Genomic DNA, 16,379 nt, shown 5'->3' with positions numbered 1-16,379 from the left:
CCTGGAAAGCCCTGCAGTGGCTGGGCAGCGGCTCCAAGACCCAGGGATGACCAGTCTAGCCTGGCACTACACTGGGATACACTGGGAATGCTGATCCCACCCCTCAGGCTGGGTGTCCAGGAGACTTTCCCAGCATCCACCCCCTTGGGAAATCCAGGCTGATGCTGGGGCTGTCCCTGGTGCATTCCCTGCCGCTTCACTAAATGTCATCACAGAGGGTTTGATTTCTGCCTGCTCCCACTGAAACAGCAGATTCCTGCTCTTACACCAGAGCCTGGGTTCCAGCACGAGAAGAGCCAAATTCTCACTGAAAACCAGTCAGGAATTTGCCTTCTCCACAGTTTCCAGGCCTGCAAAGCCACGCTGGGACCTTCCCCTCTTTCCACACAGCACAAACGCCTGTGCCAGGCTCAGGGGACAAATCCAGCCGGGATTTGCCATCCCTGGGATCTCATTCCCGGCCACATCTGGGGCCCTGCCGGCTCAGGAACATCCCCCTCCCGTTTCAGGGGATGCTGAAATGAAAACCACATCCTTATCTCTGTCATCCCCGTCCCGCAGCTCATCCCTGCATCCCCGGCTCCGTCCCATTGCCGGCGGGGCCCTGATCCGTCCGTGTGTCCCGGGAGGCTCCGGTGCCTGCGGCAGCCCCGGCCTTCATCGCCGAGCCGGGGATGTCAGCGGGACGCTGATAAGAGCCGCGCCCAGCTCGTTATCGGCGTGTGCGGGGCGGGATGGAGCAGCCGCAGCTGCTGCTCGGGGGGATTCCTGCAGGCTCGGCTGCCTTGGGGAACGCTGGGAAACCACAGGAATTCCTGGCCAGGCTTTCCCGGCAGTGCCAGCCGAGGTGACGGCAGGTCAGCGGCTGCTGAACTCAGGGATGCTCCAGCAGAACTCAGGGATGCTCCAGCTCTGCTGAAAATCTCCTCTCCTCTTTCTCCTCTCCTCTTTCTCCTCTTCTTTCTCCTCTCCCCTTTCTCCTTTCCTCTTTCTCCTCCCGTGTTTCTCCTCTCCTTTTTCTTCTCTCCTCTTTCTTCTCTTCTTTCTCCTCTCCTCTTTCTTCTCTTCTCTTTCTCCTCTCCACTTTCTCCTTTTCTCTTTCTCCTTTCCTCTTTCTCCTCCCCTCTTTCTTCTCCCCTCTTTCTCCTTTCCTCTTTCTCCTTCCCTCTTTCTCCTCTCCTTTCTCCTCTCCTTTCTCCTCTCCTCTCTCCTCTCCTCTTTCCCCACTCCTCTTTCTCCTCTCTGCTTTCTCCTCTCCTCTTTCTCCTCTCCACTGTCTCCTCTCCTGCTTCTCTTCCCTGTTCCACAGATTTTTTTTCCCCCCTGTATTTAGTTCCTTACACACCACTGGAAGAGAGGCCAAAGCTCCAGCAGCCCCCACTAGCTCAGCTCACTTGTGTTCATTTCATTCCCAGCTTCTCATGAACCCCAACTTCCCCAGCAGTTCCAGCTCTGGAAATTCCTGGGGATTTTCCCACCCTGGAAAATGTCCCTGGAAAACAGCAAAAGCCTGGAAATGTAACAAAATAATAATAATAATAACAAAAAGGGCTATGGATTTGTCTTTTAGAAATCATCTCAGCAGCGTGAGCAGGTTGGAGCAATCTGGGCACAGGCTCTGCCATGGAAAAGGGATTATTTGGTCTATAAAGGGATTTTGATACAAAATATGTGAAAGAACCGAGACTTCCTGTAGCCAAATTCCTGCATAAAACATAAAACCGGCCCAGACTTCAAACAGCATCTCAAAAACTTTCCAGCAGATCCATTAAGAGCTGGGTTTCTAAGGAAGCCAAGGGAACCAGGGCTGCCACCCAGCATTTTGCTGCTTTTATTTGGGAAATTTCGTGTTTCTCACCACCTGCACTCACTAAAAAGGGCTCACCATGAGTTTTAAGGAAATTTCTTTGTTTAATTGGCAGAGGGGGTGAATCCAGGCTGGATTCTGCCAGACTGGGGAGCAGAGGTGCCACAACCATCACTCCACTTGGCACCCCCAGATGCTGATCTGTTTCCTCAGGTGCACACCAGCTGTGGGGATGGGATGAAGGCCAGCACACTCAGCCTCCCCATATCCAGGGAAAACCAGACCTTTGGGATCTGCCCTTCTGCTTCCAAGACCTTCTTCAATATCCCTGAGTTTAAGTGATGCCCCAGAAATGCTCTTCCGCCAGGGTGGAAATGGGGAAATAACCTCCAAACAAAGGTTCCACATCCACTTCCCTCCCCAAAATCCACCCCTCTGGATCAGCCTCCATGCTCTTGGCAATCCTAATGCTGATTTTCCAACTGCACCCCCCAAACCTCTGCAAAGGGCAGATTTCATCCTTCTTATCTCAGCTTGGAGACAACATTTATCTTCCTGACAGCAATCAGCTTGATCCCCAGCACAGAGACAAAGGGAAAGGCCACGAGCCCCAGGAGGGCCTGGATGGCTCCAGCTGCTGCAGCTGAGGGGTGAAACCCTGGCCAGGAGGGTTTGTCCCCACTTTGTCCCCAGCACGTGGAGCTCTGGGATGGTTCCAGCACACTGGGGCTGGCAGGGGCAGAGCAGATCCCAGCTGTGCACACAGAGCACACACCTCCATGGATTTCTGGGGTATTTGGGATCCTGGGGCTCTCCCCAGCTCCTGAAGCCACATTCCTGTTGGCTCCAGGGCTGGTTGGGCCACGGGACAGGGATGAAATAATCTTTGGGTTTGCTCAGTGAGATCAGTGGGGAGGGGCTGCCAAGGCTTGGGAAGGAGATGAAAGAGCCTTTGCCCCATTCCAGGCTGCAGAAATGGTTCCCAGCCTGGTAAACCTGGACAGAACCCTCTGCCCAAAGCTTTGGGATGGAAGGGACCTCAAAGCTCATCTTGTTCCAACCCTGACACCTTCCACCATCCCAGGGTGCTCCAAGCCCCGTCCAGCCTGGCCTTGGGCACTGCCAGGGCTGGGGCTTGTGCCACAGGAATGCTGGAGCAGCTCCCTAAAGCCCCAGGCCTGCTGTGCCCCCTGAGGGGAGGTTTTGGGAATTGTTTCCAGCACGTTCCTGCAGCTCCTTGGCTGCCAGCACCAGTCCCAGACTGGTTTGCAGGAAGGAAACCGATCCCATGCTGGGCACCACAGGCCCCAGACACATCCAGCAGCTGGGACAGGGCACCACAAATGAGGATTTGGGCAGAGCTAGAATCTCCTCCTTTGTGGGGAAAAGTGGCAGCTGCTCCAGGGACAGAAGGGAATCAAAGCAAATTCCCTGCCTGGGATGGGGATCCTGGGTTTGCAGCCTGGAATTTCCTGAAAATTCCTGGAATTTTCCTGGAGCCCTCCATCCTGCTGGAGAGGGATTCTGGACAGGGAGGGATGGAGGAGGCACCTGAAACATTCCCTGAGCCTTGATTAACACCTGGTTTTGCTTCCAAAGCATCCTCCTGGTTTATCCCAAGCTTGAGCTGCTTCCTGCAGCTCCACAGAGTCCATCTGGGCTGTGCCAGAGATCTGCAGCCAGGCAGAGCAGCCCAGCCCCAAAAAACACAGTGTTCTGCCATGGACAGGGTGTCTGCATGACCTTCTCCTCTCCAGCCTTCCAGGTTTTGTTTGCTTGAACTCTCAGTTCCTTTTTTATGGTTCCCTGGAGCTGACAGGCTCAGCACAGGCTCTGCTCCCATCATTCTGAGATCAGGATTGCAGATCTCATGCCAGCCCCGTGGAAAGCAGGTCCTGGGAGCTGGTGGGACCAAACCCCACAGAAACAACCATCAGGGCTGCCCTGGTTCTGAAGGAGAAGTTTCCAAGCCCATTTTCCCCCTGGAGCAGAGCCAGTGGAGCTGCCCAAGGCTGGCATTGTCCCAAGGGCAGGTGCACACATGGATCACCCTCCCCAGCAGCCAGGTCCAGCCTGGAGAGGCACCTGGAGATTTGGCAGGTGGAATGCAGCAGAACTGAAGCGTTTCTGCTGTCATCCAGCTCTGCTTGGAGCTGGCTGCGCTTTATTTTGCCAGGGATTAATAGGACAAAAGTAGAACTCAGAGCACTGCAGCAAAGCAGTGGGGAATTGGGGAATGTCTGCTTGGAGCCCCCAAAGGCTGGATCCAAGGGGATCTGAGATCCATCCATCCATCCCCAGCTCCTGCAGAGCCTGCTCAGCAGCCCTGGGGTTTCTGTTCCAGGAGGTTCCTGGCAAACACTCCCAGGCAGGAACGGTGGGTGGAAGCCAGGGTGGGCTCTGGATGAGCTGGAGATTGTTTTTCATGGTTTTCCTGGGGTGTTGAAAGAAATCCTTGGTTCTGCACGACCTGGGAGCTCTGGGAGTGCAGCGGGGTCGTGCTGAGCTCTGGAGCTGATTAAAGCCCAGCTCTGAGGCTCAGGAGCTGGAGAGAGCTGCCTGAGCTTTACTGGTGATGTCAGCGCCACCCTGGGGCTGCTCCAGCCCTTCCCTGCCTGCAGCACTCCCAGAGGCTCTCCCAGGCTGGAATGGGATGGGTTTTCCACACCAGCAACCCCTCAGTGCTGTGCCCAGGCTCCCTGTGCTGGCACATCCCAGGAATGATCCCAAGGGCAGGGATGGCTGCTGGGAGAGGCAGAGGAAGAAGGAAGGAATTGGCCTCAATGATTCACCAAAAAATGAGGTTTTACAAGAAAGCCTGGGATCCAACCCCTGGTATCCAAAAGAAGTGTGTGGCACACAAGGGCTGTTCCACAGGATCCATCTGCCCCCTTTTATCCCAAACATTTATCTCATAAATCCTGTGGGAAGCAAAGGATTTTCCAGCTGGCTCCAGGCAGAGAAACACCAATCCAACAGATTATTTGGGGGCAGTGATGGAGCTGCCCCTTCCCTCAGCTTCCTGTGTCACCTCCTGGGACATCCAGGCCTTTCCTGCTGGGCAGAGACAGCCACAGAGCCACTCCAACCAATGCAATCCCCCCAGTTTTGTCCTGCTCAGGCCCAGCTGAGGGAGGATGATGTACAGAGCACTCAGAGGGAGCAGCTCATCCCCTGAGGGCTGTGCTGTTCAAATCCAGCTCACTCTGTAGGAAAACAGCACCCAAAGCCATCCCTGTGTGCAGCTCTGTGCTTCCACCCTCACTGCTCTTCCAGAAGATCCCAAAGTGACACTGGAGGCACTCCCAGTATCCTGGCCATCAGGAAGAGCTTGTGTCCATCCCAGTCCAGCTCCACAGAGGCCTTTGGAGCCTCCCACTAAGTGTAATTAATGATTTTTAATCTGCTGCCACTGAGGGGAGGCCGACAGCACTCCCATTAACTCCATCCCGTTCCTTCGGAAGCTGCAAACTCCCTCTGGAAGGCCCTGGTGCCATTGTGTGAAATGAAAAAGGGGAAAAAAGGAACACAAAGTAGAGAATCTCAGGAGGTGATGGATTTATCATCTGCTCTTGCTCATGGGATGAACCCGTCACGAGACGGGGCCGGAACCGGTCTTGGAGCAGCCAAACTGGAGATTTCCCCAAACCCCTGAGGAAAACAACTCTGCTAATCCCAGAGCTCCAGGCCAGCCCTGAATATCCATTAGGCTGGGGAAAAGCCAAGACTCCAGCTCCAGGCCTCTGCTTTCACTCTTTGTCTTGGTCCTGGGCTCCTTTTTGGGGGCTCTGTGGCACAGACACATCCAAAGGCCACGGGGACACCAGAGCCTCAAAGGCACCAAATTCTGAGGTGTCCAGAAGAAAAAAGCTGATGAACCCCTCCAAAACATCTCCCTGAGCCCTCTGGGAGCTGTGGATCTCCCAGAGCAGCAATTCCCCAACAGAGCAGACCACACAGATGGAACCAGCTGGAGAAAAGGGCCTGGGTTTTTTATATCTCTCTATTTTTTTATTTTTTATATTTCTCCATTGCTTTAACCTGCAGACAGTAACTCGAGGAGGTGCTGCTCATCTCCTAAAGTTCCCTCCTGCCCAACCTTAAATGGCACCCAGGGAGACACAGAAAACCCTCTGAGCTCCCTCCTGGCACCACCACAAAGCACAGAAGCCAAGGTGTGAAGCCCCCAAAGGTGCCAGCACATGTCCAGACCAGTCTGACACCCTCAGTGTCCCAAAACTCTCCTTTTTTGCCTGAAACCTGAGTTCATTTTGAAGGCAGCAGTTGCATAAGCACTTCTGCATGTGGTTAAGTTGTAAAACTTGGCCCAAGGTTTCCCTCACCATGGCTGAAGTGTTATTTTAGGGGGGAGGGAGGTTGTAGACACCGAAAATCCAGACCTACCCAAGCTTCAAATAAGTCTCTTTTTTTTGTCCTGCAGACTGAAATTCCTGGAGTTTAAATGCCTGCTCTTTTTTTGGAATAGCACCTGGGAGAGTGTTTAACCCCCTGAATAGAGGGGTTAGAAAAAAGGAAGTTTATTAGTTCTGTTCTTTGGAGGAATAGAAATGGATCATTAACAGCATTGGGGGTTATTAAAATTTGGGGAAAGCAAATTAAAAATTAATTCTGTCCTTACCATTTCTGACTTTTTGTGCTTTTCCTACCCTGGAATGGGAGGGATGGATGGGAAAGTGCCTTCCCTGCCTTGGATTTTCCTTTTCTGCTTCTTTTCACTTCCCTGTCTCCACAGGGAAACCCTGGGAGTTCCCAGAGCCAAAAATTTGGATTTTCTCCTCCTCACTCCTTAATTTGCATGAAATCCTCCTTTTTCTGCACTGCATCTTCTAAAATAATGTGGATAAAATAAGAAATAAGAGAAAATCCAAACTCTGGTGATCTGAGCAAGGAAAACCCAGAACTGGATAGAGATTCAGGAAACTCCCTCAATCCTGGGAGGGCTGAAACCTTTCCTTAAAGCTGTGATTAAACACAAATAACACAAACTCAACAGCAGACTTTAACAGGAGAATAATTAACACCCAGCTCTGGAGTTGCTCTTTCTCACCCTGTCCTTTGTGATATTGTCAATTTACACAAATTCCAATCATTAGAAAAAAAAATCATTTTCATAATAATTATGCAAGGTGTAAACAAACCTAGGTTCCTCTTCCATCCAGGATGGTGGAGAAAGAATAAATTAGGGAAAATAAAGATTCCTCTGCTTACCTTGCTTTTGGAACCACTTTTCCACATCCTTGAGAGGTTCCTTGCAGGGGATATTTAACCTCCACAATAATTCCCCATCCTGCTGCAGTCCCAGTGGTTTTTAAAAGGATTCAACAGAAAATCCACTAACCTTGAGGCCCTGGGGGCTGAGAGCTCTGCAGATCCCTCACTCCTGAAGGAGTTTCCTGAAGGAATCCTGGTTTTCCAGGTGGAACAGCACAAATTCCTGGGGAGAAGGACCAGAATTGGGTTTGGGGTTTGTCTGGGACAAAGCTGCACCTCAAACATTAAACCGACAAAGGAGGGTTGGGAAAAAGTGAGAATTCTGTTAAATTCTCCAGGATTTCCCCTGGATGTTGTTTGTAAGACATGGATTCCATGAAACCAGACACGTGAGCACCAAACCCCCTTGGCTCAGCCACAGGTGCCACCTCCTCATGAGGGTTCTCCATCTCCAAGGTTTTCCAGGGCAGACGCCATTCCCTGGGGATGTCACCTGGGGAATGTCCCATCTGGGGAATGTCCCACCTGGGGATTGTCACCTGGGGATTGTCACCTGGGGAATGTCACCTGGGGAATGTCCCACCTGGGGAATGTCCCACCTGGGGATTGTCACCTGGGGAATGTCACCTGGGGAATGTCCCACCTGGGGAATGTCCCACCTGGGCAATGTCACCTGGGCAATGTCACCTGGGGAATGTCCCACCTGGGGAATGTCCCACCTGGGGAATGTCCTACCTGGGGAATGTCCCACCTGGGGATTGTCACCTGGGGAATGTCCCACCTGGGGATTGTCACCTGGGGATTGTCATCTGGGGAATGTCCCATCTGGGGATTGTCACCTGGGGATTGTCACCTGGGGGTGCTGCTGTTCCCAGGGACAGTCACCCACAGTCTGAGCGGCCCCTGCACCACCCAGGGGAGGGACAGGACTCAGGGCAGGTCCTGCAGGGATTCAGTTCAAATTCTCCAGAAAAATCCCTCTGTTTGAGTCAGGCCTTGCTGAGTTTCCCGTTTCTCCTGGGATATTTTTGATTTAAGGTGGTGATTTGGGGTCTCTGAGGAAAAAGCCATCATCAATTCCTATCAGTTTCTCCCTGGGATGGATTTCCCAGAGAGGCTGGGCTGCCCCTGGATCTCTGGAAGTGTCCAAGGTTGCATGAAGCCCTCCCCACACCCTCAGGGGGGTGAGCAGCAGTGTCACCACATCCCCTGTGGAGGGGACAGCAAGGACTGGACCTGTCACATCCAGAGCCAGGAGATCCAGTATCAGTCTGAAGGTAAAACCGAGCTGGTTTCCATCTTTCCAAGGGTCCCAAAAAGCAGAGAACTGGATGAGAGCCACACATGACTCCTCCATGCTGGCAATTACAAGCTCCTCATTAAGAGCTTTGCTGAAAGAAATGTAATTTAGCCACTGATGTGGCTCTAGCCAGGGACAAACACAGCAAGAGCGGCGTGGAGCCTTTATCTCCCCTCTGTCCCATCCATTTTCCTGCTCTTTCAGCACCCACATCCCTGGCTGGGATCTGCTTTGATGGTTTGTTGGTTCAGGGTGTAATCAGCACTAATAATTTCTGCACTCCAGGACTATTAGGCACGTTTGGGAAGTGATTTCCCACCCCTCAGAGACCCTGCAACTGGATACCCTGTGTACTAACCCATGCATTTCCTCCACTCCAGCTTATCCCCAGGCCTCGAGGAAATTAGCAATCCAAACAAATTCTGCTGGGCTTTCAGAGATGAATTCTTGTAATAACACTGCCCTGAGATTGGATCTGGGGCTGGAGCTCTCAGCAAAAGCAGGAAAATGTCCCAGACAAAGAGAGATTTGCCCAAACTTCAGCTCAGTTGTCACATAGTTTTGTGTCCCCTTCCCTGCACTGATTACCCAGATTATTTCTGTCTCAGCACAAGTTCAGTCACTTTTCCTCATCCAGAAACTCCTCCTTCCCACGAGCTCCAGAGAAAAATGAAACTGAGCAGATTAAAAATAGAATAGGGAAAATAAAACCCCAACAACTTGCTATCTGTACTGACTTTTGCTTCTGGCACTTGCAGAGCTGTTCCTTGTTTTGTTTGCTTTATTTCTTGCCTTTTTTGCCTCCCCTTTCCCAAGAGAGAGCTGCAAAGGTCAGACACTGCCACTCTCCATGTGTCCCAGGCAGGAGCTGCCTCTTGGCAGGCTCAGGACTCAGACAGTTCCTTAGGAGAGGTCCCAGTCCAGGCTCAGGACCCAGACAGGTCCCAATCCAGGTTCAGGACCCAGAAATTTCCTTAGGAAAGGTCCCAGTCCAGGCTTGGGAAGAGCAGCAGGAGCAGGACATGGGAATGCTGAGCCAGCAGCCAAATCCTCACCCTGGGGCTGAGCACTGAGGGAAGGGGAACATCCATAGGCAGTAAAAAAAGGGATTTTATATCTGGGTTAAAAGAAGTGGATGAGAGAAAAGAGTGGATTTTATATCTGGGTTAAAAGAGGTGGATGAGGGAAAGGAGGAGATTTTATGTCTGGGTTAAAAGAGGTGGATAAGAGAAAAATGGATTTTACGTCTGGTTTAAAAGAGGTGGATGAGGCAAAAGGGGATTTTATGTATGAATTAAAAGAGGTGGATGAGGGATTGGAGAAGAGTGGATTTTAGACCTGGTTTAAGAGAGAGATGGTGAAGAAAAAGTGAATTTTATGTCTGGGTTTAAGAGAGATGGCTGAGGGAAAAGAGTGGATTTTAGACCTTGGTTCTGTGTGGAAGCAAGTAATTTTTCTTTTTTTTCTTCTTCTTCTTTGTCTTCTTCTTCTTCTTCTTCTTCTTCTTCTCCTTCTCCTACTACTACTACTACTACTACTACTACTACTACTACTACTACTACTATTATTATTATTATTATTATTATTATTTATTTATTTATTTTATTATTATTTTATTTATTAATTTATTATTTATTATTTACCAAATTTATTTATGGCAGCTATTAAGACCTAAAATAATGGACCAAAATAATATGCCCCAGGATTCTTTGTTCTTACCCATTGGGGTGTTGGTTACTGAGGGTTTCCCTGTGTTGATGAGGACCCAGCAGGTTGAAGACGTGAAAAAGGGTTTATTTCAACAGCTCAGTTGGTTTGAGCTGCTCTTCAAGGCACAGAGAAGTTTTTAAAGCAGAGCAAAACCCAGAACAAGGTTTCTCATCTGTAACTTGAGCCTTGGGTTTATTCAATGTCATCATTCCAAGGTAATTATGTTTATTCTTAGCATAATTATAATAAAAAGAGAAATATCACTGATCCAGAGCTCTGAGCTGATAAGAGCTGGATTAATGGAAGAAATACTCTTAATATCTGCATGAGGTGCTGCATGAGGAAGGATGCTCCAAGCTCAGAGGGCAGAAGGTCCAGGGAAGCAGGGAATGGGACTAAAGGAAGCATTGAAATTGCATTGGGATTTTGCATTTTCACTGCTTGCATTGAAATTTTGGAGGACCAAACAGTGAAAATGCAAAATTCCAAAGCAATTTCAATGCTTCCAAGGGCAAGGGGCAGCAGGGGGGAAGGAGCAGGTTGACATGAGAGCAGGATATGGGGTGAGGACAGGAAAAGTCCTGCTGAGAGTTTGATGTGCCAGGGAAGAAGAAGCCAAGGAGAGGAAGTTTGTGAATGGATGTGATCTGGGCAAAAGGCAGGTCCAGCCTGCCAAGAGCAAAGGATGTTGCATTCATGGAGATGAGATGAGACAACAGCTTGGCCACGAGTTTCAGCTCAAAAGGTTGAGCTCTTAGGGCTGAAAACATTTAGGGCAGGAGCAGGAAAACAGGAAGATGTTGACTGGCCAGAAAAAGCAGGAAAATCTCTCCCCACCACCTGAACTGCATCAGCTGAGACAAGTTCTCTCAGGAGATTTTCCTTCCCCTCCCACAATGTCCAGCTTCCTCCTTTCACTCTGCTCCCATCCCAGCTTTCTGGTGTCATGTGCATGATTTGGATCATCTGTGTCTCTCCTGCACAGGACCTGACCCAGGCAAGCAGGCCTTGTAAACCCAGGGCCTTTTGATGTCTGGAGCAGGCAGCCAGGCTGCTGGAATTTATGGTTTCCAAGGAGCACAGGGAAAGAGAGAAATTTATGTTAGGAAAATGTGACTGTCATCTTCGTTTATCTCCCGGTTTTGTAATGGAAAACAGGCATTTCACAAACACAGCCCCACAAACCCAGCGTGAAACGGTTCGGGGAGATGAGTGTGTTAACCATGAACTGCTCCATAAATATCAACATTATTAATAATAATATCAATAAAAACACTGCAATAAATCACACAGCAGCTGGAACATCCCATCCCCATGCACCTGGCAGGCTTGCAAAGCAAAGCTGCAGCATCTCTTCCTTCTTCCCATCCTTTGTGGTGTCTGGATCAATCAGAAAATCCTTGGATGCTCTGGAGCAGGAACCCCCCACTCAGTGCAGCACCCCACAGGCAGCAAACAAAGTGTGGAGCTGCAGCAGGATGCTCCAAGGTTCAGGAAAGCCCATCCTGAAGGCAGGGGTTACCTGGAACCCTGCAGCTGGAGCAGCAGATAAGGAGAGCAGCTCAGGCTGAAGGAGTTAAGCCACACAAATCCAAATGCTCCCACTTTGAGAGGAAATCCACACAAATTTGCATTCCCACTCCACGAGTTTGTTTGCAGTCCTTGGCAGCTCATGGGGAATTTTGGATTTACAGCAGGAAAGAGCAGAGATTGTGCTCCAGACCCCCCCAGCTCAGGAAAACCTGAATGAAGAGATCACCTATTGCATCTGGAACCCAACAGTCTGAATTCACCTCTGCTCCTGACCTTCCCACCCAGCCATTCCCAATATTTCACCCATTTTCCAAGAGTTTAGACGGGAAATTTTTCCCTACTCACCCTGGAGGAGGTGGTGGCACTGCTGCTCCTGCCCTGCCCTGCTCCCAGTGCCCTGGCCAGTTTTTAATGTGCTTTTCCTTTGACAGGGAGCTGATTGCAGAGCTCTGGGATTACGTCTGCATCTCCAAATCTTTCTTTCTCAGCTGGAAAGTCTCAAGTTCCAAGCTGGGATTCCCTCTCCACCCCCTTTCTCCAGGAGTTAACTCTCCTTTTGCTGGAAGGGTCTGTCTGGTCAGTACCACTAAAATCTCAGGGACAAAAGGAAGAGGGAAGGGGGCATTTTAAGAGAAAAATCAGTGTTTTCTTGGGTGTTCTCTGCTTATTAACTCTGTGCTGTAGGAAAGCTCTTTTTAATTATGATATTTTTAATTCTGGACTTTCAGAAACCAGCCCTAAAGGATTAAAGGTTTCAAGGCTTTTTAAAATGGCTTTTATATCAATTTTTTTATTACACTGTTGATCAGTGGATTTCCAGCCAGAAATTTGCTGTCCCCTACAGACAAGGGAGACAAGGACCCATTGTTCCTCTGGTCAGAACCCACTAAAAAGCACTTTTAGCCCAACTGAACCTTCCTACTTTGAGAACTTCAAGGGAGCAAGACATTTATTTCCTCAATATTAGGAACAATTTCTTCCCCAGAAGGGTTGTCCAGCTCTGGCCTTGGCAGTGCTGGGGGATGGCTGGACTTGATGGCCCTAAAGGCCTTTTCAATCTGAATGATCCCTGATTCTCTAAATTCAGGATATTTCCCACATTATTGGGTGGTGCTTTTTGGGACAGGGAGGGAACAGAGGGACAGAGCCAGGGAATGGATCCAGTGACTCTGGACTGTAGACATCCAGGGGCATCCTTTGGGATCAGCCCTGCACACCCAGCCCAGGCTGCTGCTGCACACCATTCCTATTCCTATTCCCATTCCTATTCCTATTCCTATTCCTATTCCTATTCCTATTCCTGTTCCTATTCCTATTCCTATTCCCATTCCTATTCCTATTCCTATTCCTATTCCTATTCCTATTCCTATTCCTATTCCTATTCCTATTCCTATTCCTATTCCTATTCCTATTATTCCTATCCCATTCCCATTCCCATTTCCATCCCAAGGCACCTGGTGGCACCATGGGGCTGCACTTGGTGACATTTGGCAGTGGCAGAAGGGACCTGAAGATGAGGAATCCTCCACTTCAGAGTTGTTTGGGCATTGCTCCTCCTCCTCCTCCTCCTCCACACACTGCCAATCCCTCTGCCTCAATTCCCACCTGGATTTCCCCTGCAGTTCCTTCCCTGCCCAAGCTGAAAAGCTTTCCCCCAGTTTTTCTTCCTAACAGCAAAACTCCAATAATGAGATTTTTAATTGACTCTCAACTTGATGGATTTGCACATGGATTAAAGCTGCCCAGAGGCTGAGGGAACCTTAAATCCCAGGACACCTGTGCAGCACCAAGCTGGGATCGGAGCAGGGAATGAGACAGGTGAATCCCAAAATAAAACCACAAGCAAACACAAAAACCCCACCTCAAAATCTTAAACCATTTCCTATCAATGGATTTTATCAGTGCCAAGAGCATTGTGTTTGCTCAAAGAAAGGAGCAGCACGGAAAACTGTCAATCCATGCAAAAACATTCCAAAGTTTTTAAGGGAATAGTCCCACAAACTCGATTTTCTGGCAGGAAAATTAAGACATTCCACTTTTTACAATATGGAAAATAAAAGGGAATCATTCTTGTCACTGAGCTCCAGGCTCCCTGAGCTCTTTGCCACACAAGAAAGCTTCCATGAAATCTCAGGGAAGTGTCAGAGGGGGACGAGTGGGGATGCAGAGTTTATTTTTGGAAAATCCTGAGGCAGAACCTGCCAGAGGAGCCGCTGGTTTCGTTCTAACGCTCAACTGAACGAAACCCCCAGGAATTTCAGGCAGAACCCAAACCAGATGTAATCCCCCCAGATGTTTACAGACTACTTCAAAACCCAGCAAGGGATAAACAAAATGGGAAAGGAAAAAAGATCGAAAATCGCCCCCAAGCCGCTCCCCTCCGCTGCCTACCTCTTCCTCCTGCTGCTCCTGGGGTGACCGAGGAAATCTGGGGAGCTGTTTCATGCCAGAAAATGAGGAATCTCCCAGGAACCCCCTCCCTGGGCTGCAGAGAGGAGGGAAAGGCAACCTGAGCATGGAAAAGGAGGGAGGGATCCAACCAAACCAACAAACTGCTCCTCGGTTTTTTTGCCTGGCTTTTCCCTGGATTCCTCCCTCCTCCTCTTTTCTGAACATTTGGATTTTTTTTTTTTCTTTAATTTCTCTGCTGGTTTTGCTGAGGAGAGCAGGGAGCCCATTAGAGCAGGGGGATTAAGAGAGTTGAGGGAGGATTGAGTCATGCAATGGCTGTAAAATCCCAGGAATTGTGCAAGGCAGATGGCCCCAGGACAAATCCCATGGGATGGGGCTGAGTGAAGCCCCCGGAGGGGCTGGGAGCAGGAATTTGGGGAGAAAAGGAACCAAATTGGGAATTTGCTGTTCCACCCAAACTGGAACCAGCAGAATTCCTGGTGCCATCACCTGAGGGTTCACTTTGGCTTCAGTGCCACATGGCAACTGCAGGGAAAAATCTGGATATTGACTGAAAATGTTCCTAATTAGCACCAAAGGCTGCGATTTCCAACTGGGGAATTTTGGGAGCTGTTAAATCAGCCCAGTAAAAATCATCTTCCCTGTGCATGAAATTAAGGGCTAAAATTGCTTTAGTTTTTCCTGATTCATGGAATTCAGAATGCAGCTAAGCATGGGGTTTGTAAATATAGAAAAAAAAAATTGATAATACTATGGATAGTATTATTATAGAAATATTTATTATTATAAATATATAAAATAGAAATAGAATATAATAAATATAAAAATAAAAAAAAAGGTCTAAATATAACTAAACTACAACTACAACTACAACTGCAACTACAACTACAACTACAACTACAACTACACTACAAATATAAATATAAATATAAATACAAAAATAAAATAAATATAAATATGGTGTGTATAAATGTAAATATATGTTGTATATATGATGTATTAATATAAAAATAAATATACACAGTATCCACGGTGCATATATAAAAATTAATATAGATATTATATACATTTTGTGTCTATATAAATTATATACTATATATTATATATTGTACACATTTAGATATATAAAGAAATTTATAATTTATATATGGTGAATATGAAAATAAATATACCTATATTTAATATGTGGTGTATATATTTTAAAATATTTTAAATTAATCAATATAAATAAATATATAAATACATATAGTTATAAAAATAAATATAAATAACTATATACACTTGTATATAAATATAAATATAAATATATTTAAAATATTAATATAAATTATGTATATATATATCTGAAGCATACCTTTCAGCTGCTCAGGCAGTGCTGGACACCTCCCATTTTTTTCCTGCTTTTCCCACAAGGCAAAGGGAATGCAGAGTCCATCACTCCCAGCTGGAATCATTTCAGTCCCTGGGCAGCAGAGCTCTGTCCCTGTGGCAACAGCCAAACAGCAAAGTCCCTTTGATTTCCCTGCTCCAGAGGCAGCCAAGCCCTGTGCATCTGGAAAACAGAAATCCCAGAGGTTCCCTAAGAAAAGCAGGGAAGCAGGGACATTTCTCATTTTTATGGTAATTTTTTGAAATCCCATCAAAGTCCAGGTCATGGAACACTGAGGGACAATGAGCTCTGCCTAAATTCAGTTTTCCATCCAGGTTTTTGTTGTTGTGTTTCAGCACCACTTTAACTCACAGGAAAAATCTGGAATAATCCATTTACTGGAAAATTGTATGAATTATATTAATTATAACAATTATATAAAATAAAATCTCATCAGAAACCTGATGGAGAGCTGGAACTGGGCAGTTTAATTAAACACCCAAAACAGATTAAACAGAGGGACCAGTTCTACAGAACTTTTCCCTGCCTGTTGGTTAATCAAAAAATCCATATGATGAATAAAATAGGTAAAATATATAAAAGATATATTTTCTGCCCAAAATATGAAATTTTACTATTTATCACTAGAAGACATTTTTTTCCTTTGCACAAAAAGGAAAAATTGAAGGAAAACCAAGAGGAGTAAACTTAGAGAAGTAGAATTTAAATAAAGGCAAAATAAGTTAAACAAAGGAGATATTGCTGCTGGATTTAACTTTGCATGAGACACAAATGGGGGAAAATGGGTTTTTATCCAAGATTTTATTAAAAATCACCTTGAGAAAGAGGAGAGTTGAGCCCTGCCTTGTACTGTGGGCTCTGCACGGCTCCTCCTGCCGAAATTCCCATTTTTTGGGATCCTTGAGGGGTGGGAGGCATTGCTGTGTGCCAGGGGCTGACTTTTCCCAGCTCAGTGATTCCCTTATTCCCAGCTCCATCCCAGGAAATGAGCTCTG

General features: G+C 47.7%; 1 long non-coding RNA gene across 1 annotated transcript in view; it reads right to left on the bottom strand.

Annotated features, from left to right (window-relative positions):
• LOC134424079 (uncharacterized) overlaps window positions 1–14,097 on the bottom strand; it is a 157,375-nt gene extending 143,278 nt beyond the window's left edge. Inside the window, exons 1-2 of the long non-coding RNA XR_010029332.1 lie at window positions 13,974–14,097; window positions 7,167–7,262 (exon numbers count right to left, since the gene is read on the bottom strand). This is a non-coding gene — a long non-coding RNA (uncharacterized LOC134424079). The remainder of the gene's footprint in view (window positions 1–7,166; window positions 7,263–13,973) is intronic.
• Window positions 14,098–16,379: the final 2,282 nt, after the last annotated feature.

This window comes from Melospiza melodia, chromosome 13, assembly GCF_035770615.1.
Source record: "Melospiza melodia melodia isolate bMelMel2 chromosome 13, bMelMel2.pri, whole genome shotgun sequence".
NCBI lineage: Eukaryota > Metazoa > Chordata > Aves > Passeriformes > Passerellidae > Melospiza > Melospiza melodia.
Note: the sequence above shows the minus strand (reverse complement) of the source record. Positions and strands in the feature narration are given on the sequence as shown.